The 9,809-nt window shown below is 36.1% G+C and overlaps 1 pseudogene; it reads right to left on the bottom strand.

Annotated features, from left to right (window-relative positions):
* Positions 1-4,552: 4,552 nt before the first annotated feature.
* On the bottom strand, positions 4,553-4,714 carry LOC121494123 (annotated as a pseudogene).
* Between the last annotated feature and the right edge of the window lie 5,095 nt (positions 4,715-9,809).

Here is a 9,809-nt window from a genome sequence, read left to right as displayed (position 1 = left end):
GGGAGCCAGATGTGGAACTTGATCCCAGGACTCTGGGATCACAACCTGAGCCAAAGGCTCAACCATTGAGTCACCCAGGTGCCCCAAAGTTTTCTAGTTTCTGCACCTCACTCCAACTTATTCTTCCACTTGTTATCTCAACTCTTTGTCTTTATATTGACATGCTCACAATCTGTCCTTTGCTAATACAGAAATCTTATAAACTATTATGCCTCGTATTCTATAATATTTATATCTCCACCCCTTTACTGAATAATCTGTATGTTCAATTTGTCATTGTCTGAATAAGTATACGATTTTGTAGGTTCAAACAGGAACTTTTTATTTCAAATAAACATTAATTTGATAAAGGAGTAGAATAACAAAATTTCACAGAAAGGGCACCTGGTGAAGTCATCTCCTTCTACTTCCTTTACACCTTTATTTAGTTTGGTATTGAATCACACTTTCGGTTTTAGCCAAATTTGTATTTACTACTAATATAACTTACAAGTCTAATTTGACCCTCACGGCATCCTCATAAAATAGGTAGCTTGAATATTTTTGTCTTTAATTTACAGGAAACTGAGGTTTGAGTTTTAAAATATTTTCTCAATAGCACACTTAGTCCTCTGTCAGATTTTGCTTTTATCTAACATTTGACTTGAGAAATTAAGTAAATAAATTCATTGTCTGCAGACTGTGGGGACCACCTAGTGCCAGAACTTTCCAAATGTGAGCACTGTGTTCAGACATTTTCTCATTTAAGATATTATTAATTAGTAACCAGTTTCCCTGCAAGGTAAGTGAGCTTGAGAGTGGATATAACCTCCCCCATTCACAGAGCAACAAAATAGCAAACCTGAGATTTAAAATCAGGTCAACCTGTTGCATGTAATATCTTCTTTCTACCATACCATTATTCTTCCATATTTAGGTAATTTTGTTTAAAATGAAACAAAATACAACCGTGGGGACACCTGGGTGGGGACACCTGGGTGGCTCAGTTGAGTGTCCATCTCTTGGTTTCGGGTCAGGTCATGATTTCAGTAGGGTGAGATGGAGGCCCATGTCAGGCTCCACTCTCAATGGGGAGTTTGCTTGAGATTCTCTCTCCCTCTCCCTCTGCTCCCCTACCGCCACTTGCTCACACACATGAGCAATTGTGTTCTTTTTTTTTTTTTAATTTTTTCTTAAGAAAAAAATTTCTTAAAAAGTTTTCTTAAAAAAATAAATAAATAGGGCCAGCCCAGGTGGCTCAGCAGTTTAGTGCCACCTTCAGCCCCAGGCCTGATCCTGGAGACCCGGGATCAAGTCCCACATTGGGCTCCCTGCATGGAGCCTGCTTCTCCCTCTGCCTGTGTCTCTGCCTCTATCTCTCTCTGTCTCTTATGAATAAAAACATTAAAATAAATAAATAAAATAAACTGTAGCTTAACTGTTATGTAAAGCACAAAGGGAATATTTATCACAGATATTTCTAGATATATTCTGTGTGTTTAGTCTTACATAACTTCCTCTCATGTTTTTTATTTAATTTCTCTGACAGATTGTACCAGTAATTTGGATATCACTTACACTACATTGAAATATTGCAATATAATTTTTATAGAGAGAGTTTATTTCAGTCAGAAATTACTTTTAACAAACACTACATGATCTGGAGCTATCACATTCATACATTACCTCTTCCAATTATTCAAAAGACCTTGGAGAGTTTGGTATTTGCCAAGTATTGTAATTGCCTCTATAGTTACAATTATTGTGTTATATAGGCCCCGTGTTGCTCTTTGAAAGGGGAGTGGTGACATTGAAGTATGATAACAGATAGAATAGAATGATAAAATCATAATCAAGAAAGGATACCCAAATTGGGGTAGGTGATTTGGAAGTGTGTGGGGTAGCATACCATGATACATAAAGATGGAGTGATAAGCAAATGCCAAAGCCAGGATGCATATTCCATGTAAATTAAGAAAAAAAATGTATGTTTTCCCTAAAGCCAAAAGGAAAAGTGTTTCTCTTCATCAACTTACTAGCCCCCCTGCTCCCACCTTTTCCTATGTTAAGTGGAACAGGTGAAATCTATTCTTGGATAGTGATTAGATCAGGGAATGTTTTTGGTGCTGGTGGTGCTGGTGGTGGTGGGAGAATCAGAATTTATTCCTCAGAATTATGGAACGTGGTGTTTAAGTGATATTGCATTACTTACTAACATTTGTTCTTATCAATTAAATGTATCTATCAGAACCCATATTTTTCTATCTCTCAATGTCATAAGAAAGTCACTGTATTTTCATGAAACTTTTTAAGTCAACATTCCTCTTTGTCCCCATTCTGGAAAATATCTGGGAAGAAAGGAGAATATTATTGTTTGTTTTCCTTCATAGTTGAATGTTAAATATTTTATATTTCTAAGATTTTATTTATATATTTGAGAGAGACAGTGAATGAGAAGGAGAAGGAGAGAGAATCTGAAGCAGACTCTGCCTTGAGCACCGAGCCTGGTCTGGAAGCTCGATCCCACAACTCCAAGATCATGATCTGAGCCAAACCGAGAGTTGGAGGCTTAACCTACTGATGCAAAAGTGTTTCTCTTCATCAACTTAGGAGCCCCCCTGCTCCCACCTTTTCCTATGTTAAGTAGAACAGGTGAAATCTATTCTAGATTTCCCTAGAGTCGTTGTTTCTTTTGGAAGTGTTGTTTAGGTACTAGTAATTTCTCGACTTCAACAAAATGTATGGTTTTTACAAAGTGACCATTGTGGTCTTAATATTTATCGAGAGAGAATAGTAGGATGTTCAGTGTCTTGAAATGTGCGATTTTTGGCATTATCTCAGGAAAAAGTAATAAATTTAAATAACTCTAATATAAACATAACCTGTATATGTTACAACAATATTTACAATAACTATAGTTAGATATTTTCTGTACTTGAGATACAGCATGTAGTTCTGTGTGTGTTTAAAGAGTATAAATATTGGGTGAGAATGGTGGGATTTGGATTTTGCTAGGCTAAAAAGAACATCTCTACATCAGTGGAAGAGTCTCGCTGGTTTATTATTTATCTTGTTTTGACTTAACTGAAACCAAGTAATTTTATTTCTGATCTAGTTGTACCCAGACTCTTGCAAACATAACCAATGGCTGGCTTTAGTAAGCCTGTGTCACCCTTTAATTAATTTATTTATTTATTTATGATAGTCACACACAGAGAGAGAGAGAGAGAGAGGCAGAGACACAGGCAGAGGGAGAAGCAGGCTCCATGCACCGGGAACCCGATGTGGGATTCGATCCCAGGTCCCCAGGATCGCGCCCTGGGCCAAAGGCAGGCGCCAAACCGCTGCGCCACCCAGGGATCCATGTGCCACCCTTTAATAGCCAAGAGAGTCGAACTATTTTCTGTGCATTTTCATTTGGCAATATTCGTTTACTATTTTCTGGCCTGGTTATTTAGAGCACTCTGCAATTTTAGAGCATTCTGCAATTTAGCCTATCTTATTTAATAAACCAGCCACAAATTCTTCATTACCATATAGTGAGTGAATGTTCAACTGTTACACACACACATGCACAGACAGACACATATGCACAATACCCAGGTACCTTAATAACAGGTGAATAAATGCATTTAATAAAAATACATATTCATGTACAGATTCCTTACATTACAAGAGAGCACCTCAGTAAAAAAGAAAATGTTCTTTGGAAGTGTTTACATTTTGAAACTCAGGATAGTTTCTAAAGGTGAAAATTCTGATCAGCATCAATATATACTTCTCTAGTTCTTTCTTTTATTGCAGAATAACATATATTAGGATAAGTCTTAGGAATGAAATGGAACTTGTATATGGCTTATAGTTTCTTGGCTTCTCTCATCCATTTCTATCACAATGCTAGCTAAACCAAGCAGTTTAAGAATATAGAGGATCATTCACAAATTGTGGCAGGTATTCAACCTGCAAATTTCAGAGCTGTCAAGGTTGAGTGTTTCAATCAATTCTGACATCTCCTGCCATTTCCTTTCATATTCTAGCTTCTATAAATAATATCCTTTCTTAGGTACCATTTTAGCTTCACATGCTAGCTTCTTCCCCTAATATGAGGAAAGCTTGTATCTCTTAGTAATGTCTTCCTTTCTACCCTCAGTCTGAAAAAAAAATGTGTGCTATATTAAATGAGCTACCTGATTGTGAAATGCTGTATTGAAAAGAAATGTATTGGTAGATGATGCATTCATAACAACATATTATTTAGTACTTGTAAAAAAAGATTTCTTATGAAGCCTTCTAAATTTTCAAAGAACTTACAATACTCTCTAATAAAGTAGCATACTTGTTATTTGAAATAAATGGTTTCTAAAGTTTACCAATGATTTCTTCATGTATATAAATACTCGAGAATAACTACTGAAACAACTAGTTTTTTTTTTTTTTTAACCAAACAACTTGATTTTGAATAAAGTAATTCCATCTAGGATCCAACTCCATCTTGACTTAATTATCATAGTATAAGAAGGACCTCCTTAATAAGTGCTTTCATTATTTAAAAAAAAAGTCACATAAAAAAGATTTGAAGGATAATTTTTAGTATTTGTCAAGTTCAACTTATTCTTTTAATCACCACTTTTATTTGGCATGTTGTCTTAAGTGGAAATTAGGAAAAGTTTTCAATTAGCAATAATCACGCCTCGGATAAACCTCATTGGCTACGACACTGCCACTACGCAAAGCTTAAGTAGAAATTAAATAAGAAAATATAAAATGCATCACGTCATGCAAACTTAGTATGTTGGAGATCATGCAACCTTGCTGTTTCTTCCATTGAAGTTTCTTAAAACTAAAAACATCGGTCTAGAAAAGTTAACTAACTTTTCCCCCAAGAATTTATGAGAAGACTTTGTAGGCAGAGCTGGAAATAGGAACACAAAGCTCCTTACTCATGATACAATAAATACATCCTCTGGATGACTTGATTTTCATGCCAGAGAGTCCTAAGCTTCAAGTAGCACTTACAGGCTCATATCTTTGCATGACAATGGAGAGATCCCACTGCTGTGTAACTGGAACTTTTATAATCTGATGTACATAATTTTAGGGAAGTGTGCTCATTTCTGTCCATGGTTTGAGTCATGGAATCTCGAATATTCCACATATCTGATTATGGCTATGCCTATTCTCCATGTTTACTTGCCAAAGCTGAGCTGATGAATGTGTTTCTGTGGTTAACGTCGCTAGTCATCATCGCTCTCTGAGTCGCCTCTCCTTCCTGCATACACTCCCAGGCCATGGAAATCATGGTCAGTGATATTCCTTGTTGTTACTGTTCTGACCAAAGGATCATGAGTGTTAGTGGAGTCGGGATCCTCAGGATCAGGTGCATTAAAGGCCTTGTCTCCACTTCCCTCTAACCTGTGTGTTGAAATGATGGGACCATGAAATAAAAATCAGCTGGATCCTGGAGCTGCCCTGACGATCCACCAGGGTCACAGGAGATTGAGTTAGTGATATGGAAAACTTCATTGTGTCAAATATGGCAGCATCAGCTAATCCTGATCAATATATGTGTCACGGAATACCCTCTGTGTATGAGTATGAAACAATCTATTTTTTTCTTAAAACTAGAGGTTTGAAAACAATTTTCAAATGTTAAACCTGAAATGGTGAAAAGCAATTACCTTGGTTCTTAAGGCACATTTCCAACAGGCTGGTATATTTCTTCACTGGTTTCTAAATTTTATTTATTTTAATTTACTGTGAGTATCAGCAATTTTCAAACTATGAACAGAAGTTTATTTCTGTCCTTAATATTTAAACAGCACAAATGCTTAACATTTGTGTTACGTTTTCTTTCTTTTTTTTTTCCTTTTTCTAACTTTCAGCTCAAATGCTTTTTTTTCCTCTGAGAACTTCCTAACTGCCTTCTCTGCTGCCTACTTATTTTTTTATATGCCATGATTTGGACATTTCAAGGTTTTCCTTTGTATGCAGCCATTTGTGTATCTTTCTGTAATTCACTGTAAACTCTTTGAGAACTAAGCAGTGTACCAGCCAGATTTTGTGGATTGGTGCAGTATTTGCTCTAATTACTCAGTCCCCCTGATATAATGAGCATATCTGGTATATGCCATATTTATCTTGGAGTTTCTGTGGCAGTTGAAATGCGCCATACTTCTACTTGGTGCTTAAAATGTTTGAGGATTAAATGAATGAATATATTTTCTATTTGGAGCTTCGGCAAAGAGGAGAGCTCATAGAATTAATGTTAGCTTACTCTTTCCATTAAAAGCTAAAATTTAATATAGCTGGAAAATTATAAGGTTACTGTTTAGTCAAATCTCTCTCTTAGCCAAAGTAGAAACTAGCAAGAATGACAAGGAAGAAATGCTACTTTTAGCAATAAAGGCAATAGAACTAAGCCAAATATATATATATATATATATATATATATATTTTTCATTTCTCCATATATACTTAAAGGCCTCAGCTAGTTTGACAATAATCTCTTGTCAACCAGTCTACTAATCTAAATAATATCCTTAGATTACCATTGCTATCTGGCCAAGAAATAGCACCAAAGTTAAAGAATCTAAAAAATAGATAAATTGTGCATATGGTTAAGATGCTGATCTTTTCTTCCTATTGAAAAAAAATGTGTGCATCGTAATACCACAATATTACGATGTTCCAATGGCAAACAGTCAGGAAGGGTTATGAGATTGGTCGGTATGTGGCCACGAATCAATTGCTGTGCTAAAATGTCAAAATTACATGGTCTTTCTTTGCAACAGATTTTGAGGAATACATGGTTTTATAGATAGATGATAGATGATAGATGATAGATGATAGATAGATGATAGATGATAGATGATAGATAGATAGATAGATAGAAAATAATGATTTCTGACGGCCCAATATTAACATAAACACATACTTCGACATACTATTTATTTTTAAATAGACTATACTTTTCAGAACAGATTTACGTTCACAGCAAAATTGAGTGAAAGTGCCGAGAGTTACCAAGCGCTCCCTGTGCCCAGGTACACACACCCTCCTCCACTATCAGCATCCTTCTTCAGCGTGGTAGGACTGTCACAATCAATGACACTCTATTGACACATTATCACCCAAAGCCCCCAAAGCCCATAGCCTACATTAGGATTCACTTGTTTTTTTGTTTTTGTTTTGTTTTTGTTTTTTGTTTTTTTTTTTTGCTTTTTAGGATTCACTCTTGATGCTATACATTCCTCTATGTTTTTTTTTTTTTTTTTCATGATTTGATAGCTCATTTTTTATGGTGCTGAATCTCATTCTATTGTCGGTTTGTGCTACAGTTTATTTACTCATTCATCCTGAAGGACACCTTGGTTGCTTCCAAGTTTTAGCAATCATGAATAAAGCTGCTCTAAACATCCACGTGCAGGTTTGTTTGTGTGTAAGTGCTCGACTTCTTTGGAGAATTACCAAGGAGTGTGCAGTTGGCTGCCTTGTACGGTAGGGGTATGATTAGTTTTTTTAAGAAACTCCCCAACTATCCTCCAAAATGACTTTTGACCATTCTAATAGCTGTGTAATGATATTTCATTGGCGTTTTAATTTGCAATTCCCTAATGATGCAGGATGTTGACCATGTTTTCATATGCTTATTTGCCATCTGTATATCTTCTTTGAATGCATTATAGCTACTGTTATTTTGAAGTTATCTCATTTATGAAGAATAATGCAAAGTTTTGTTTTACTTATTCCTTCTGTAATGATCTTCCTTTCTTCATGTACATCTGAATTTTTGAACTACATCATTTTCCTTTTCTCTGAATATTTTCTTTCAACATTTCTTGCAAGATAAATCCATTAGCAAAAAAATGCTCTCACTGTTTTGTTTTCATTTCTCCTTCATTTTTGAAAATAGTAATTTTCCAAGATATAGATTTCTAATTTTTTTTTTTCTCTCAGTGCTTTAAATATTTCACTTTGCTCTCTTCTTGCTTGCATGGTTTCTGAGGAGAAGTCTGAAATAATTTCTTATATTTGCTCCTGTATGAGTAAGGCATTTTCCCCTCCTCTGGCTTCGTTCAAGATAATTTGTTTAAAAACTTCTGCAGCATGAATGTGATATTTCTACACATTGTTGTTGTGTGCATTTATTCTGTCTACTGTTCTCTGAGCTTCCTATATCCGTTGTTTGGTGTCTTATATTAATTTGGGGAAACTGTCATTATTTTTTCCAAATATTTCTTCTGTTTTTTTTTTTCTCTCCTTTGTCTCATTTTGGTATTACTAATATGCATACATTATACTTTTTGTAGTTGTCCCACAGTCCTTGGATATTATGTTTCTTTTCCCCCCTCCCCAGACTTTTCCTGTTTGTTTTTCAGGTAGGGACATTTATACTGACATATTTCCAAGCTCAGAGGCTTTTTTCTTCAGTCATATCCAATCTACCTATGAGCCCATCAAAGATATTCTTCATTTATGTCATATTGTTTTTTATTAATCCTATTTCTTTTTTATTCTTTCTTAAAATTTCTCTTTCTTATTGTTCCATATATTCCTTCATGATGTCTACTCCTATTAGAGCTCTGTAAGGTGCAATTTTCAAATTGACTGGACAAGAAATATCCAGTTATCTGGTATCCAGTGTTTCTGGATGTGTCTAGAAGGATGATTGAAAAAGAGGTAAGCTTTTGAATTGGTAAACTGAACAAAAGAAGATCAACTTCACCGATGCTGGTGGGTATTGTCCTATCAGTAGAGGGCTTGAGTAGAATAAAGGTGGAGAAAGGGAGAATTTGCTTTATGCTTGAGTTGGGATTCATCTTCTTTTGCCCTTGGATATTGGTGTCTTGGTTCTTGGGCCTTTAGATTCACACCAAGACTTACGCTATTGGCCTCCTAATTCTCAGGTCTTTAGACTTAAAGATTTTATTTTATTTGTTTATTCATGAGAGACACACAGAGAGAAGCAGAGACACAGGCAGAGGGAGAAGCAGCTCCACGCAGGGAGCCAGATATGGGACTCGATCCCAGGACCCCGGGCATCACACCCTGAGCTGAAGGTGGATGCTCAACCACTGAGCCACCCAGGTGTCCCACAGGCCTTTAGACTTAGGCTGGGACTTATACCATCAACTCAACTCCTATGGTTCTCAGGCCTTTAGACTTGGACTGAATCACTCCACTTTTGTTTTGTTTTGTTTTGTTTGTTTGTTTTGTTTGTTTTTTTTGTTGTTGTTGGTGGTGGTGGTATTTTTGTTTTTTTGTTTTGTTTTGTTTTGGTTTTACAGTTCCAGCTTGCTACTAGCAAATCTTGGGACATTTTGGGCTTCATAACTGTGTGAGTTAATTCTTACAATAAATCTCCCTGTCTCTGTATCTTTCTAGGTACAGACTGAAATAGAGACAGAGAGCTACAAAATTAGTTTTGTTTCTCTGGAAAACCCTAACACAACCTCTTCCCATATTGATCATAGCTGTTTCAATGTCATGGTCTGATAATTTCGACATCCCTGCTGGATCTGGATCTCCTTCTGAGGCTTGCTCTGTCTGTTCAAAACATGTTTTTTTACCTTTCGGTAAGCTCTATAATTTTCTGTCAAAAGGTGGACATGCCCTACCCAGTGAAAGGAACTACTGTCAATAGGCCTTTAGTAATGTGGTGTGAGGTGTGGGGGCAGGGAAGAGTTCTCTAGTCCTATAATTAGGTCTCAAACTTTAAGTGAGACCCTGCCCCAGGCTGTGAACACAAGTGCTTCTCGGCAGTTTTCTTTTTTTCACCCACTTACGCCGTACAGGATGGCAAGACAAGGCTAGAGTTGGGTATTTCTCTT

The sequence above is a fragment of the Vulpes lagopus genome, chromosome 6 (genome assembly GCF_018345385.1).
Source record: "Vulpes lagopus strain Blue_001 chromosome 6, ASM1834538v1, whole genome shotgun sequence".
Classification (NCBI taxonomy): domain Eukaryota; kingdom Metazoa; phylum Chordata; class Mammalia; order Carnivora; family Canidae; genus Vulpes; species Vulpes lagopus.
This window is presented reverse-complemented; position numbering and strand designations above follow the sequence as displayed.